Source organism: Notamacropus eugenii, chromosome 5, assembly GCF_028372415.1.
Source record: "Notamacropus eugenii isolate mMacEug1 chromosome 5, mMacEug1.pri_v2, whole genome shotgun sequence".
Taxonomy (NCBI): domain Eukaryota; kingdom Metazoa; phylum Chordata; class Mammalia; order Diprotodontia; family Macropodidae; genus Notamacropus; species Notamacropus eugenii.
In genome coordinates, this window is record NC_092876.1 from 351,226,880 (window position 1) to 351,244,872 (window position 17,993).

At 37.9% G+C, this 17,993-nt stretch overlaps 1 protein-coding gene and 1 long non-coding RNA gene across 9 annotated transcripts in view; one reads left to right on the top strand and one right to left on the bottom strand.

Annotated features, from left to right (window-relative positions):
• LSAMP (limbic system associated membrane protein) overlaps positions 1 to 17,993 on the top strand; it is an 823,632-nt gene that overhangs the window by 704,279 nt on the left and 101,360 nt on the right. The window lies entirely within an intron of this gene.
• Positions 1 to 17,993, bottom strand: part of LOC140506606 (uncharacterized) — a 71,557-nt gene that overhangs the window by 11,615 nt on the left and 41,949 nt on the right. For 5 of the 6 annotated variants that reach the window (XR_011968003.1, XR_011968006.1, XR_011968001.1 and 2 more), the window contains 2 exons: positions 1,731 to 1,943; positions 648 to 835 (listed from right to left, as the gene is read on the bottom strand). This is a non-coding gene — a long non-coding RNA (uncharacterized lncRNA). The remainder of the gene's footprint in view (positions 1 to 647; positions 836 to 1,730; positions 1,944 to 17,993) is intronic. The other variant, XR_011968007.1, reaches the window with a different exon arrangement.

The following is a 17,993-nucleotide window of genomic DNA, read 5'->3' on the forward strand; positions in this document are numbered from 1 at the left end:
TACCATGCATACACCTAATATATATGTTGATATCCCTTCTGAATCTTTTTGCCAATTTAAAAACCCAAACTCTTCCTACTCTCCAAGGCCTGGCAAAACCCCTTTTCTGGCTCCTCTTCAGACTAGCTCATCTATCTATCTGAGTCCTGGCTCTGCCCGAGGGGCATAAAAGAGTCACTGTATGTGTTCAGAAGACATCTTTTTGTTTTTAAAGCGTCATCACCTATTATTCCAGTTTCTCAAGCATCCTTTCCATTCTGTCTCTTACTCACTGACCTACACTCTGACACTGACCGTTCCTCATCCACTTTGCTGCTTTTTCTTATGGCCACTCCGCCATGACAAAAAGCATTAAAATGAAAACATTAGCTAAAATCCTGGCTCTGCTGATTACTAAATATGTAACTTTGAAAACATTGCTTAACCTCTTTGAAGCTAAATCCCTTCTATTAGAAGTGGGAAGATTACTATTTGTATTAACTACTTTATATGGGTGTAGTGATCCACTGAGATGTCTGTAACACATTTTACAAATATCAGGTGCTATAGAAACACAAATTATTGTAAGTGTTTGAATTTATGAATATAATTTTCATTAACCACTATGCAGCTCTTTCATTTGACTCTCCTTTAGGCTGGTGACTTACCCTTTATAAGCACTTAAGACCAGCAGAACATTATAGAAGTATGGGCTGGTATTATTGTGAGAGACAGCGGGACCCATGGCATGAAGTTCCAGACACAGAGACAAAATACCTAGGTCCAAGTCTTAATTCTTCTTCTTATTAGCTGAGTAAATATTGACAAGTCATGGGATTCCTCTAGACTTCATTTTCTGTAAAAATAGAACAGTAAAGAATTACATACCTCACAGGATTGTTCTGCATAGAGCTTGAACCTGTGATTTCAGTGGTAGCAGCAACTCTGAGTTGTTGTGTGTGTGTTCGTTCTTCACTGCTGAAGAGGACCATGCCATCGGAGAAATAATGACATGACTTGCATTTGACTTTGTTTTGAGTGAGGGAGGGCTGTGCAGGTCACCAGCCTCACTTCTCCTCCAGAGCCATCTGAATCCAGTGACCAGATATTCATCAGGATGACTGGAGATGACCCAGGATGAGGCAATTGGGGTTAAGTGACTTGCCCAAGGTCACACAGCTAGTGAGTGTCAAGTGTCTGAGGTGAGATTTGAACTCAGGTCCTCCTGACTCCTGAACTGTTGCTCTATCCACTGCACTACCTCATTGCCAATCTCTAAGTTGTTATCTGGTAAGCAAAGTATTGTGTTAAAGATTAAAGGAGAGAATGTGTGTTCATCGTAAAAAAGTCTTTAAAGCATTATACAAATGTCAACTCATCATTATCCAAAGAGAAAGTTCACTGTATAGGATTGACCCCATTCCTGAAACCTCATACTGCTTCTTATCCTGTCATCTAGACATTTTCTATTTAATCTCCCACCCACTCTCTTAGCTGGAGTGAAATATCAGAAAAGAATAGTATATTGGGCTAGGAGTGGATCAAGAGGGGTGGAAGTCCAGTGTATATCTTCAATTAAGCATATCCAAAACAAAATTCATTATCATTTCTCCTAAATTCTCCCCCACCATTACCTTCCATATTATTAGAGAGGGCAACATCATTTTCGTAGTCCCTCAGGCATGCAAACTAGGAGTTAACCTTAATTCCTCACTATCTCTGAACCCCTCCCCCCATTTCCAGTCTGTTACCAAGGCTTGTTGACTCCAGCTCTACAACATCTCTTGAATATAACCGCCTTCTTGCCTCTGACGCTGCCACCACTCTCCTGCAGGCCGTCATCACTTCCCACCTGCACTATTGCAGTAGCTTGCTGGTGGATCTGCCTACTTCAAGTCTTCCTCCACTCTAATCCATCCTCCGTTCATGAGGTCTGACCACAAACTCCAGGGGTTCCTTATCACCTGTAGAATCACATATAAAACATTCTGTTTGCCTTTCAAAGCGCTTCATAACCTAGCCCCTTCATAACTTGTCTAGTATTCTTATACCTTACTCCACATCACATAATCTTTGATCCAGTGACCCTAACCTCCTGGCTGTTCAGTGAACGAAGTACTCCATCACTCGGTCCTGGGTATTTTCTCTCACTATTCCCCAAGCCTGAGATGTTCTCCCTCCTCATCTCCACCTATGAGATTCCCTGGCTTCCTTTAAGCCCCAACTAAATATTGTCTTTTGTAAGAAACCTCCTAACCCTTCTTATCCATAGTTTCTGTTCATTATTTCCTATTTATCCTGTATATAGCTTGTTTGTTCATATTGGCTTGGTTGTTGCCTCCTTCATTACATTTTAAGCTCTTTCAAGGCAGGGACTGTCTTTTGTCTCTTTTTACATCCCCAGTGCTTAGCACAGTGCCTCATATATAGTAGGTGCTTAATAAGTGTTTATTGATTGATTGTTATATTTTTAACCTTACAATAGTAAGGACAGAAATGACAGGATAAATACAATTTTTTTTATTAAGTCCTGACTATTTATCAAATACTGTGCTATGCACAATATAAAAGAAAACAAGAATCTCTTCTTTCAAGGAAGAGGAAGACAAAATACAAAAGGGCTCAGGGAAAGGGAGAGAGGTGGGGAAGAGCACTTGATGGGGCAGCGCAATCTACGTGCAGGCAAAGCTTCAGGGGAGCTGAGTCACTTGCCTGGGCCTTCTTGTGATATGGCAGTTCTGCAAAAGGACTTACCAGCGAAGCTGAGAGTAAGACAACTTGTGTGATGGTGGAGCGGGGCAAACAATTAGCTGGAAATGAAGTGTGTAGTGAGTGGTAGAAGTAGAGAAATTAACAAAGCAACGAAAGCTGCCTGTAAGCCATGACTGGGCAACACATTGACAGTAATTAGGGCACCTTGCTTCAATCAAAGTGTGTTCAGCATATAATTCAGTTTTAAAAAGAAAATATTGTTTGTCATTTAGAACTGTGATTTCATCAATGTGGGGAATTCCTGGTATGAAAACTTCTTACATCAAACAAGATAAAAAACTCCCTTGTAACTTCTAGTCTTAGAGAATCCCTTAAGAGACGGAGAGGTAAAAGTGATTTGTCCAGCTAGCCAGTGTCAGAGGCAAGTCTTGAATGCTTGTCTTCCTGATTACAAAGCCATCTTGTTATCCCTTCTGTCACGTTACCTCTCAAGAAAAATGGATTAAGCCTGACTGCTGACATGACAATTCATTTTTAATACAATAATCACAATTTTTTTCCATTAAAGTCCTACTTTGGTCCCTAATCCTCATCATGGGAAAGAAACCTTGGGTTCCCAAAGGCTATGCCAGTAGAATGCAAGCTTTCACAGAACCCATCAACATAGAAAGTCCTCAGAAGTAGATCTGGCAATGGACTGTCCTACCTGAGTTTGGAGAGGTTTATCATCAGAGGATTCATCACCAGATATTCACACACTCAACAAACAGCTTACAAAGACCAATTGTTTACTCATGGTTTCATGAGCAACATCACCAGAGGGACTTCTTACACTGGACTAAATGAGCTTGATGGTCTCTCTCAGCTCTAAATCTGATCATCTCTTCTTATCTTTATCAGGGGTTTTATCACTCAAAGTGGGAACCTTTGCATCCTGCCATCTTAAGTTATCCTGATGAATATCTGGTCACTGGGCCCACAGGGCTCTGGAGGAGAAAATGAAGCTGGTGACTTTGCATAGCCCTCCCTCACTCAAATCAAAGTCAACTGCAAGTCATGTCATCATTTCTCTGATGTCATGGTCCTCTTCAAAAACGAAGGACAAACACAAGAACCATCTTTTCAACCCATATATGGGTGACAAGAGAATAATTCAAAGAATAGAGCCAGTATGAGGCCCTAGAAATAATACTTGCTGTAATGAAACACTAGATGGATATCAGTTAGTAGTAGTAGTAGCAGCAGCAGCAGCAGTAGTAGTAGTAGTAGTAGTAGTAGTAGTAGTAGTAGTAGTAGTAGTAGTAGTAGTAAATATTTATAAAGCACTTCAATGCTCAGCTCTTCCTTAATACAAGTCCAATATCTTATACAGTATCATACCTAGCTTCCTTAAGAGATGGTAATAGTGGTAGTTGTATTGATGGTGGTAGTGGCAGCAATAGTAGCAGTGGAGTTAATGGGATTAGTTTTGGTGGTTAGTGGGATTGGTGGTGTTGATGGTGATGGAGGTAGTAGTGGTGGTGGCAGTAGTGATGGGGGGATGAGGTGGTGGTGGTGGTAGTGGCACATCGAGAAAAAGTTTTCCAAAATCAGCTAAAGGTGATAAAACAAGGTGCAAAGAGGCAATACTGGGGATGACAAAATAAACCACAGTTTTAAGCCATTTGACAGAATTCTAGAGTTCTGGGGGTGATGAGGAGAGGAATAGACAAATAAATAATTGTTTTAAAAAGAAAAACAACCCATAAGGTTGGCAAATAGCAAGGTAGTGTATACTTACATACATATATGTGTGTGTGTGTGTGTGTGTGTGGATGTAGTATAGTTCTTCTGGAACAAAAGTAAAGCCTTGAGCAATACCAAGCTTTATAAGCAGTAGACGTAGTCAGTAATGAAGAGATAATCTTTACCTGTGCTATGTATGTAAAAGAAAAATGGAGCACTTTCCCCCTCTACATATGTATAAGAATGCTATCATCAGCATCATCTTTGAATACCAAGGACAATATGCTCTATAAAATAAGTCCTTGTGCAGATTTAAGCATTAATAATGTTGAATGAAGAAATGACAGAACCAAACTGTCAAAGGCATGTGAAAATACCATTTACAGTATTTTAACAAAACAGAGTTCAATTGTACAGGCTTCAACATAACCACCATCTTTCATGACTCTCTGTTCACTCTGATTTTCCAACTCATTGAAAATATTCTCCAGCCGCTACTGAGTGATTTTGCAAATTGCACTCATGATCCTGGCCTTAAAATCACCCAACAAATGTGCTTTTGGAGAGTAAATAGTAGTTTTAATGTTCTCTTCTATTCCGTGTACATCCCTAGAGAGTAAAATTGCAAGAGGAAAGTTTGTTATTAACTACCACTCAAGAGTTCATCACAAGATTATGGATACTTATGGTCATTCTGGCTAAATGCCTTATACTTTTTTCCTTAATATTATTCCCATGTCCCCTTTGGTCATTTTTATGTATGATGCTTTCCAAAATTCCATGGAGAAATTTCACAGGTCAGGTTCTTATTGTGTGTACTGAACATAGAATGTTGTATTGATTGTAACTACTTAGAACCACAGAAATCAGACCTGACTTGTGTTATAATGTTTTTAAAATAAATTTTAGATTTGCTCTTTTGGGCATTGATTGTTCCAGTAGTCTCTATGTAAGAAGAGATGGAGAATGGAGTACTGGAGTCAGGATCCCCTTGTTTTTCTTTTTTACATAGGCCTGTGATTTAATTAGTCTAAAGAGCTCTCCCTGAAGAATTTCTTCTGCCACTGCAGAGCAGCATCTTCTTTTCAACTTTAGGTTTGAGATAGTTGTCTGGAGCCTTATATGTTTTGCTCATGGTTCCCCAAAAAGTAAGTGTCAAAAGACAGACGAACTCAGGTCTTCTTAACTCTCTAAGGTCAGTTATTGTTTCCTATCTATGATCAAAGATTTGGAGATCAAAGGGACCTTAGTAAACATCTAGTGAAATTCCTTGTTTTTGGGAAATTGAATAGGGAAATTGAATTCCAGAAAGGCCATGTGCACATCCTTAAATTCTCTAAAATTCAAAATACATTATAGTGACATACACGACAGAAAACCTGGATTTAATTGCCCTTTTCTCCACTGATTAGCTTGGTGTCCTCAGTCATATCATTTTACCTCTTTGAATAAACAGTTTCATTATCTGTAAAATTAGAATATTAATGCTTATAGTGTTCACTACACAAATCTGTTGTAAGGAAAGTGTTTCATGCATTTTAAAGTGCAATAGTAATGTGGATTGTTATCACTTTGATGGATCTGTGATTCCATTGGTAAGTGTCCACCCATTACTATCAACACAAAACGCAATTATTAAATGTGTTTCTTGTGACTTAGCCATATTTTTTTTTCAGAAATCTCCACAATGTATCCACCCTACCAAATAAAGAAAGATCTTTTAATTGATAAGTTGGAGGCAGCAATGTGGCACCATGCTGTTCATCTATTGTCTCTCATTTGTTACTACTCATTATTCTCACCTCCTTTTCTAATGATATATCACCTTAATGACATCTTTTACACCAGTTATCCCATATGTACAAAGCCTAGTAATAAGTTTCAGCCTACCAAACTTATCATGTCTCTTTCCATTGTCTTTTGGTTTACTTGCAATTTTCAATTATCCAATTTCATCAGTGGTTCATCTTTCTAAGTCATCTAACATCATCAGAATTTTGATGTTAATAGGATTTTGTGACACTGATCACTTTGGGATCATTTAAAACACTTGTAATTGTTCTTATGAAGTGTAGTCTGATGGGCTCATTGATTATCATGTGTGTGTGTGTATATGTGTGTGTGTGTGTGTGTGTGTGTGTGTGTGTGTGTGTGTACACTAACTTAATAAGCTGCCCATCAAGTCTGGATGATGGATATTTTTCATACCCTTAGTTATCAAGCATAGCTTATTAGAACAATTACTTTTACACTACTATGAATCTCCTCCAAGAGGTTTTGTGGTGCTATAGGAATACTAAAATCAGCTAAAACAATGCCATGTACAAATAGGAATATTTGCAGAACTTCATAGGTAGTCTTTTTATTTGGATATTTGCATAGTCAAATTATTAAGAATAGTACTAACTTAATAAACATGTGTTCATTGACTTCTATTGCAAGGCATTGTGTTATGTACTATGGGTGCAAGAGACAAATATGATATTGCTCCAATGGAACTTGTCTAGAAGGCAAGATTGTGTTCAATCAGAACTTTTATTTGCTAGTCATTTCTCCAGCTCAACATCCCATCTCCCATTTCTTTGCACAGACTACCTCCCATATTTATTGTATTCCCTCTATCCTATTAGAATTAAAATTACTATTTGTTTTAGATTAGATTCAACTAGATTTTAATGTTAAGATTTTAGATTTAGATTAGACTAGTTTTTAAGTTTACTGTTAGAATTCCTACTTTTCTCAGGCTCATCTTAAATTGTCTTCTATGGAAAACATTCTCTGATTTTTGTCCACTCTTTCCAAGATGCTAATGTTTTCTCCCCCCTCAAGTTATCTTGTATTTACTTGTGTGTGATTTGACTCTTAGAAAGTGAATTCTTTGAGATCAAAAACTAATTTTTCTTTTTTGTCTCGGTGCCCTAGTTCCTCAAATAGTATTTTGTGCATTGTAGTTGTATAATAAACATATGTCAGGTTGATTTGAAGAAAAGACACACACATGAATACCTATAATAAAAACACACACACAAATATCTATAGTATAAAGTGTAGTTTGAAAGTAAAACAAGAAGTGCCAGACATTATGGAGAAAGAGGAAAGGGAAAGAGGGAACACTTTGTAGAAATGACACCATCTCAGGGGAGCAAGACTTCAGAGAGAGTTAGGCATTGGATATGTAGAGATCAAAGGGAAGTGCATCCGAGGAAGAGAAAAGAACAATTTGAGCAAAGGCACAAAGGTAGGAAAGAATGGGCTGTGCTTGGGAAAGTGCAAGTAATTAAGTCTGAATTGAAGTTTGTAGATTCTAGTATGAAAGATTTGGCAAGTGGTCTCTCCTAGATTTCCCAAGAAAATGTGAACATAATTTTCCCTCTTAAGAAAGCAATTTATTTTCATGTCTGGAGGTGGTTATACCAGCAGAACAAAACCACTGTTATTTATTTACAGATACAGTTGCAAGTTGCAAAATAAACAACTTAATTTCATGAAAGGTGAATTTTTTTGAGCATTGGGATAATGACTTCTGGAGTAAAAAGACCTGTTTGAATTCTAGCTCACCCTTTATTACTTAGGTGAACCAATTAACTTCTCAAAGCCTCAATTTCTTCATGTGCATTTCTTAAACTTTAAATATCCTTCATGTGCCCCCCATTCAACTGCCTAGCTACTGCATCCCTAGTTCTGGCCCTGTGCATAAATCAAGTAACTCGTTTACAATTATACAATGACATTATCTGCACTTCCTTTTTTTGGTCTTGTTCATCAAATAGTCTAATCCAGGTGAAGATCCCTGCATTAGATAAATAAATGCTTCCAAACCCAGCAGATAAGGTCACAAGTCCCTTTTCTCCATATGACTGAACAGAGGCAGTTCTGTCAGGATCGTGGATTCTTTGAGGCAGTCAGTGGAATCCTAATGCCTTTTGAGAGTAAATTTACCCTCCCCAGAGGAAAGATTTTACTCCTCTTGGATATTGTACTCACCTTGGCTAATCACAGATTCAGACCAATTATTATTGCTTAGAAATGAGAATTTTTAGGCAGCCTATAACAGTAAAGGAAATCAGAGAGGCAAGGTTCCTTTCTGCATATAAAATGTAAGGTCTAGTATTGATTGATCTTTCAACCTTTTGCTTTTTTGAGTTCTGTTCCTTTAAAGTCCTGCCAAAGGTTTAAGATGGATTCTCTGGACCAAGATTTCTGCACTATAGTCTAACCCACTGTGGCTTTACCAGGCACATTCTCCCTGTGACCTCATTCAGCAAACCCTTCTGCGCGCTCTAGCTTCACCGAACTGGGTGTCACAGTTCAGTCACCCTCATGCAGGTTTGCAAAGTCCAATTTTATTTTTCTTCCTCTCTTAACTTCTAACTTCCCAGTGTGGTCAAGCAAATATAAGCAGCTATACTTTTGCCGCATCTGTAATCCGAAATTATTACTCCGACAAGACTGGGCTATTTCTCCATCATCTGGAGAACAATTTTAATTAACTTCTTTTCTTCCGCTCGTCCCTCATTCCCTCTGCTCTCTCCCCTCCCAAATTCACCCTTCCCATTTTGGAAGCTCTCCACCAATAAAGCCGAAGGAAGCAGACTGAGAAAGGTTAGGCAAATACAACATTATTACCAGAATAAGTAACATATTGCTCATTAAACATTGAAAATCAACAGTTGCTCGCTGGATCTGCCAATATTTTGAGAAATGTCAGTTTTACTGCTAGGTGCCACTTGGCTTGAGCTGCTTAATTCATGATTTGTGAACTGACATCCGGGATAACAAAGCTGCATTCCAGTTAAGAGTTGTGCCGTGAACAGCAAAGCTCTAAATATCACAACAGAGAGCTCTTCACTCCCCAGCTTCCCCTCCCCCATTCCTCTGCCTCCATTCCAGAAACAAATGGATGTGTTAAAACAGTGAAATGTGTTCATGGAAGATAAATAGTTTATCTTAAATTTACTGTTGCAGTGTCAAACTGAGTCTCAAATACATGTGCATATTTTATTCGCAGACATAACATTTCAAAACGAATATTTGTTAGTCTTTTTTCCCCCTTTTCCAAATATTTATATATGAATTTGAGGCTTGGGGGGAAAGGAAGAATTGATCTACCTCAGACCTTATCAGAGCTGTGCAATGATTTCATCAATGGTGTGTGCTCAGAATTAAGGGATGGTGCTATAAAAAGTGTCACTTGCTGACTGGCAGCAGCAGAAAATCTCTGGATATTGACAAAACCCTCCCTTTCCTCTTACTCTGTAGTTTTCATTCAATTTCTTATTCAGAAAAGTGTGAAATGCTGGGCCAAGTCCTGGGCATGTTCGATCTACACTTCAACCACCGTGCAACTTCTCTAGTGAGACTTGTTTTAAATGCTTTTGAAGGAAATGGTCGGGTGCATTAAGCTCAATTTTTCCAACCTTGTACCAATATCAGCAGAGGTGAGATAATTCTGTAGCGTGTAATGAAGTGCATGAATGCTGGTCTTGATGTACGAAAATGTAGGGGTATAAACGAGAATTAGAAGTGAAGATTTCCAAAGGAGGTTGTAGTGTAATGGGAATAACAGATTCTTGGTGAGAGCTTTCTCCTAATGGTAATGTTTGCACAATATGAAACAATCCAGATAAAAGGGGACCAATAGAAATGTGATGGGGTGGTACTTTGTACCAAATCAGTTAACATCAACAGTGAGTTATGATTTCATGATAAAATGCACAACGATAAGGCATTTTGACTCAGATTACAATGGACAACAATGCAAGGTGAAGCAATGGTGCATACACTTCTACTCTGGGTTATTAACTAATACAGGATAAAGATACAGCCTGGAGGTGTGATTTCATTGGTATAGGAAATTCACAGATAAGAAAATTCCTTCTACCATTTAACATCAACACATTCTCTGTACACTGATAGTCTTAGAGAATTTACCACAAAACTAAAAGGTTAGGTAACTTGCCAAGAGCCCTCCCTACAGTCAATATGTGTGACAGGTAAACTTGGGGACAGCTAGGTGGTGCAGTGGATAGAGCACCTGTGCAGGAGTCAGGAGAAACTGAGTTCAAATCTCACCTCAGACATTTGACACTCACTAGCTATGTGACCTTGGGCAAATCACTTAACCCCAATTGCCTCATCCTGGGTCATCTCCAGTCATCCTGATGAATATCTGGTCACTGGATCCAGATGGCTCTGGAGGAGAAGTGAGGCTGGTGACCTGCACAGCCCTCCCTCACTCAAAACAAAGTCAAGTGCAAGTCATGTCATTATTTCTCTGATGGCACGGTCTTCTTTGGCAAGATGGACAAACACACAGGTAAACTTGACTTGGGTCTTCCTGACTGCAAGTCCACTATGCCTAATGGTGTCTCATTAACTAACATAAGAGGAATTCAGGATTGTGTGAATACATATTCTAGATAAATAGTGATCACTATTAAGAGCAGTAACAGAAGCCACTGGGTCTGAATGTGAATGATAATTACTCAGAATGGGTCTGCCAGCATGAACCTTGAATTATATTAACTGAATAAAACTGGGAGATCTGTTACAAAATGATATAGTCCCTGCTCTCAAGGAGATTATATTCTAATAATAGATGAAGATGGCATATATTAAGTGAATGTTAGCTCAGGAAGGGAGTTTTGTTGGAGTAGTCAGAGGAATAATGAGTTGATCCACAGGACAATTAATTAACAAGTTCTTTATAGAAGCAATGATAATGTTGATTTGATTAGTGTGCCTAGAACAAAAGGTAAAAACTGGACAGGGAATGGGAGAGGTAGGACTAAGGGAAATTGGGTCAGTGATGTATGGTTGGATGGAATGTGAAGCAGAAATTTACCCTAAAGGCAGTGAAAATCCATTAAGCTACTTTATATAGGGGAGTGAAATGGTCTAACTTGGGCTTTAAGAATATCAATTAGTCAGTGCCAAAGAAGAGGAATATTTAGTAAATACAAAGAGCAAGAATCCTAAAACATGAGTCTCTGTCCTTTGAATGGTCTTTGAGATGTACCTATCCTGAATGGATCACCCATTTTATTGAGTTACTCTAATTCAGGGACCATTCAAGGCAGACTCATTCTAAATAATTATGACTCATACTCAGACCCAGTGGCCTGTGTTATAATTGTTATCATTAGTTATCAGTATCTATGTTTTGGCATCCCCAGAACTTAACACAATGCCTGGCACATGGTGAGCACTTAATAAAAGACTTAAAAATTCATTCATCCATTCATTGTCATAAAATGTCCTTCATAACCTGATTCCAATCTGTATTTTGGAGCCTCTTTTAATAATCCCCAAACTGACCTCCTTGCTGATTTTCATATGCTACATTTGGTCTCCTCTTTCTATGCCTTTGCATAGCCTGTCAACAGGCCCATTCTTTCTTACTTCCGTATCGTGGAAAACCTACCTCTCTCACAAGGTTCTGTTCAGTTATCTCCTTCTATAAAAGGCCTTTCTGAATGTGTTCTGTACTTACTTATCTGTACACAGAAAAAAAAGCACACTTATCTGGGTACTCTGTGATCCAGTGACACTGGGCTTCTTCCGTTGTTTGAACAAAAACTCTCATCTCCCAACTCAGATATTTTTACTATTGTCCCCCATTCCGGGAATATTCTCCTTCTATCACTGCCATCTGGCTTCCCTTGGTGTCTTCAATTCCACCTAAAATCTCACTTTACATAGAAAACCTTTCTTGATCCCCCTTAAATCTAGTGCCTTCCTTTTGTTGTTTACTTCTAATTTATCACCATGTACATAATATGTCCATATCATATATATCTTATTTGTATGTAGTTGCATTTATTCTATCTTCCTACTATATATGTATATATATAATTATGTAGATATGTCATTATATAACATTATGTAAACATTTCATGTGTATATTATGCATATAGCATTTTATGTATATATTATATAAATAATTGTGTACATATACGTATATGGGTATATACATGAATATGGCATGTAACAAGAGCAAAGAAGCAAAGTCGGGAGTCAGGAACATCTGAAATCAAGTTCTGCTTGTGTTACTCTGAACAAGTCATTAACCCCTCAGCGTCCCAGGTACCTTTCAAAGGCTACAAGTGGTTTATTATCATTCTGTTTTGGTAGAGGAAGTTTTCTCATCAGAATGTCCTATACCTACAAGGAAATTTCAGATATTGGTCAATAAAAATATCTACATAAACCTATTGCTTATTCTTTCTTTGAACAATAGTTTGAATGGGTAAACCCAACCACTGAGTGTTAGGAGTGTGATTTATGGCCATGAAATTAGAGGGATATTGTTCCTATGACCTAGGATCTCATTGGTTCAAGTTCTAAACACCTTAATTTTACTCCTTAGCAAGAAAAACATCATTGTTTGAAAATTAGAACAATGGGACTGTACAACATCACGGAAGCTGGGTTGTGGCTCAGAGGCACCTCAGAGATCACCTAGTCTGATCACCTCATTTTACAGAGAAGGAAACTGAAGTCGCTCTTGGGCTTTTGTACTCCAGGAATAAAGTGCATAACTATTCTGCTGATAGGTAGACTTTGGAGATTGCTCATATTTCTTTAACTGTTCAGAGAGAGGCAGGGAAACCCTGCAGATACATAAGCAATCTGTCAAAGGATGTGAATTTAGTATCCTTTTATCTTCTAGTCAATGTGCTAGATGTTGTGAAGGATACAAAGAACCTTAAACCCTCCCTCCCTCTCTCTCTGTCTCTCTCTCTTTCTCTCTGTCTCTGTCTCACTCTCTCTCTCTTTCTCTCTGTCTCTGTCTCACTCTCTCTCTCTCCCTGTCTCTCCCTCTCCCTCTCTCTCCCTACCTCCCTCCCTCCCTCCCTCCCTGTCTCTCTCTCTCTGTCACACACACACACACACACACACACACACACACACACACACACACACCCTATACCATAATAAGCTCAAAATAAGTATATGACCTTGATTAAAGATCACACCATTGTGTTAAAGGTCATGCCATTAAAAATTTTTCTATAGTCAGTTGGTACAGCGTTGGACTTGGAGTTAAGAAAATCTGAGTTTAAATTCTGCCTCAGACAAATGTTTGCTATGCAAGTCTTCCTTTTCTCTTCTGTAAAAATAGAAATAATAATACCTACTTACAAGAATGTTGTATCAAATATTGGTAAAGTGTATTGCAAACTTTAAAATACTGTATAAAAGCTATTATTATTTTAAAATTGAAAGAAAGAATATCAGGTACTCCACAACTAGGTTTAGGGGGAGACATTCTTTAATACGGTAGAGATAGTTGAGATCATAAAAGATAAAATTTACTGCAAAATTAAATAATTTTGCATAGATGATATCAAGATACATTTTAAAAAGAAACTAAAAAGCAGAAAATACTTGCATCATTATTACTGCTACAGGTATAATAGCTAATGCAGAGAAGTTATTGATGCAGATATATATCACCAACAGGCATTCTCCAGTAGATAAGTGGTCAAAGTATAGGAATAATTTTCCAAAAAAAATTATAAATTATAACTACCCACATGCTTTCAGTGTGTTCTAAGTCAGTAGCAGTAAGAAAAATTTGAATTTGAACAACTTTGAGTTTTCAAAGTCTATTAATGGAAATAGACAAAGATGACAAAATATTAGGACAATCCATAGGGGGAAGGGTCATAGGAATGCATATATTGATCCACTAGATTTCAAATTGCAGTTGTGCAATAAAAGTTATTAAACAATTCACACTCTTTGATCCCCCCAAATCTCACTACTACCTGTACTTAAAGAAGTCAAAAGCAGAAACAAAGCCCCAATATGTAAAACAAAACAAAACCAAAGTTGAGTAGTATTTCCGGCAGGAAAAAATAAAATCAAAGAAGGTACCCAGTAATAGACACATGACTGAAAAAAAAAACCTATTATATGTAAATATAAGTGGAACTTATTGTGAGTGAAATAATAAGCATGAGGATTCAGAGGAATGTGAGAAGCTTTGTGTAAACTGATGCAGAGTGAAATAAGCAGAAACAAGAGACTAAGAATACAATGATTACAGTATGGTCAACAAGTATAAATGAAAAAAAATCTCAAAAATAAAGTTGAATAATCATTCATTAGCAGTCATGGAGTCTGCAGAATAACAAACACTCCTCCTCCTACATGTCTGATAGGTTGAGGATAGGGCAAAATATTATAAACACTCAGACTTTTTTATCGATTGGACTTGTTTATTTTTTTTTTATTTGTCATAAAACAGTGTTCGGTTTAGAATTGGTAGAAGTGAGAAACAGTTATGATATAAAGATAAAAGGCATAAATAAAGCATATTATAACAATATTGAGACTTTAAACTAGAACTAGGGAAAATGGAAATGGAAATGAGGGAATGGATTCTAGAAATATTGAAAAATTAGAATCAAGAGATTTGGAAATGTAAATGAAAAGTACTAAAATTAAGAAGGATCTGGCATCTTGCAGAAAGTAGGATTTTAGCCAAGACTTGAAGAAAGTCAGGGAAGTCAAAAGTCAGAGATAAGGAGAGAGAACATTCCATGATTGTGAACAGCCAGTGAAAATATTCCAAATCAGGAGATGGAGTGTCTTGTCCAAGGAAAAAAATGTGATGCCAGTGTTACTAAATGTGTGTGTGTGTGTGTGTGTGTGTGTGTGTGTGTGTGTGTGTGTGTGTGTGTGTGTGTGGAAAGAGGAGAATGTAAGGTGTAAGAAGACTGAAAAGGTAGGGAGAGGTCAGGTGAAGAAGAGCCTTGGATACTAGAGGATTTTATATTTGATCCTAGTTTTGCTAGGGAGCCACTGGAATTTATTGAGTTAGGGAGTAGTGGCAAGGTCAAGGCTACTGTAAGGCTCATTTTGCCAGCTAAGTGGAGGATAGACTAGAGTGAAGAAAGACTTAAGGCAGGGAAATCAACCAGTAGGCTATTGTGTTAGTCCAGATATGAGGTGATGAGGGCCAGGACTAGGGAATGGACAATGTCAGAGGAGAAAAGGGAGCATATGGGAGAGATGTTACAAAAGTAAAAATTGGCAATTATATATGAAGGATGAGAAAGAATAAGGAGTCAAGGATGACACCAAGGTTGTGATCCTGGGGCACTGGGAAGGTGGTGGTATGCTCAACAGTAAGAGTGAAGTTAGGAAGAAGGGACGGCTTGGGAGAAAAGATGAGTTCAGTTTTGGACATATTGAGTTTAAGGAATCTATGGAACATCCCACTCAGTGTGTTGGAGATAGGAGACTAGAGGTCAGCAGAGACATTGGGTTTGGAGAAGCAGATTTGATCTTTATAGCATCACACTTTCCTTTTATCATCAGATGCATCCATAACTAAACTTCCTTTTCACCTTTGACCCAACCACTTCATTAGCTACTTGCAGTTGTCCTCTGTTCTTCCCCAGTAGCGTACTGGATGCCTTCCAACCTAAGGGGATCATCTTCTAATGTCATCTCTTTTATCATTTTAGTACTGTCTGTGGGGTTTCCTTAGAAAAGATACTGGAATATTTAGTGGATCACTTTTTGTCTTTGGCTTGAAGCTTAACATAAAAAAACCTAACCCCTAAGATATTGGCAACTGGTCTTATCAAACCGAAGGAGAGGAAATGGAAATTGCATCAATATTCTAGGACTCAAAGACAGCAATGATGCCATGAAATTAAAAGACATTTGCTACTAGGAAGGAAAGTTATGGCAGCTCTGGAAAACACTAAAAATCAGAGACATCACCTTGTTGACAAAGGTTTATAGTCAAAACTGTGGTTTTTCCAGTGGTAATACATGGCTGTAAGAGTTGAATTACTAGAGAAGATTTTCGAGAGTCCCTTGGACAATAAGGCAATCATTTGATCAGTCAATACTTAAAGAAATTAATTCAGGCTATTCCCTGGAAGGTCAAATACTGAAGTTCAATAACTTTAACCACATAATGAGAAGATGAAACTCATTGGAAAGTACCTTGATGTTTGGAAAGATTCAAGCAAAAGAAAAAGAGGATGGCAAAGGAAGAGATCAAGAGATGGTGTTATGGAAACAATGAATATGAACTTGAACAGAATTCAAGAGATAGTTTAGGATAAAAGGACCTAGTGTGCTATGTCCCATGGAGTCATGAAGGGTTGGACACAACTGAATGACTGAACAACAGCAAAGTATATTTGATATTCATTGATATAAATGTTAACTGACTCGATGGAAATTGATGAAATCATATTAAAAAATGAAAAAAGAACCAAGGATAGTATCCTTTGGGACATGGTTAGCAGGTGTGACCTAGATGAAGATTCAGAAAGGGATACTTAGAAGGAACAGGCAGATAAGTGGAGAAGCAGGAGAAAGCAGTGTCCTGAAAACCCAGAGAGAAAAGAATATCAATGAAGGAGAATATCATTTTGACTATCAAAAGCTACATAGAGGAAAATAAAGATGAAGGTTGTGAAAAGGCTATTAGAGTTGGTAATTAAGAGCTTGTTAGCAACTTTGGAGAGAACAGTTTCAATCAAATAGTGAGGTAGGAAACCAAATTGGAGAGAATTAAAAAGAGATTGAAGGAAAAAGAAATGGAGGGACTAATTACAGATAGGCTTCTCAAGGAGTTTAGTCACAAAAGTGAGGAGAAATGTGTAATGATAGCTAGCAGGAGTGCACAAAGCAAGTTAGTATTTTTTGAGGATGAAGGAGACATGGTTGTGTTGAAAGACAATAGTGAAGTAGCCAGTAGATATGGAGAAACTGAATATAAATGAGAGATTGGGGGTGATAGAGGAGAAACTGCTAGAGAAGACAGGATGGAAGGTTGCTACTTATACATGTAGAAGGGTTTGCCATAGCAAGGAAGAAGACCACTTCATTATATGAGTCAGAGTTGAAGGTGGAGATAGTGCCAGAGGGCAACTGGGGAAAGTGAGTTGAGGAAGAGGGAAAAAGAGGAAGTTATTAGCGAATGGCCTCAACTTTTTTTCAGATAAGGTTCTCTGATGAGTAGGATCAGGAGAGTAGGGGGAGATATGAGAAGTTTGAATAGGAATAAATGAAAAAAATTTATGAAAGTCATTGTGGTGAGTGCAATAGTGAATCAATTAAGGAGTCATCGGACTGCAATGAGGACCGAGTTGAGAGTAGACAGCATGAATTTGTCATGGAACCAATCAGCATGATTTCATGATTTTTTAAGCAGTATATGAGAATTAGCAAATGATGGGAGCAATCCATGGATGAAACATAGCAGGACAAGATCAGCTGCAGGACAAGGGGACAAGGGATTTGAGAGAAGAAGACAAGATAGAGTGGAACTGCTCCACTAAGGAGTCAGGATAGGGAAAGGAAAAGACTGAAACCAAATCAGGGCCAATGGAGAACCAAGAAGAGAAGAACCAAGGGGTAGAGGGACTGAAGGTCATAATGTTCTTTTAGCCATGCAATGCTGAAAACAGAAAGACAATAGAAAAAGAAAGCAATTCCAGAGGAGGCATCAAATAACTTTTTTCAGAAGCCTATATATCCATGCAGTCTTTATGTCACCCGAATGGCATGGAAACTCTTTGTGTATCTCCCACTTCTCTGTT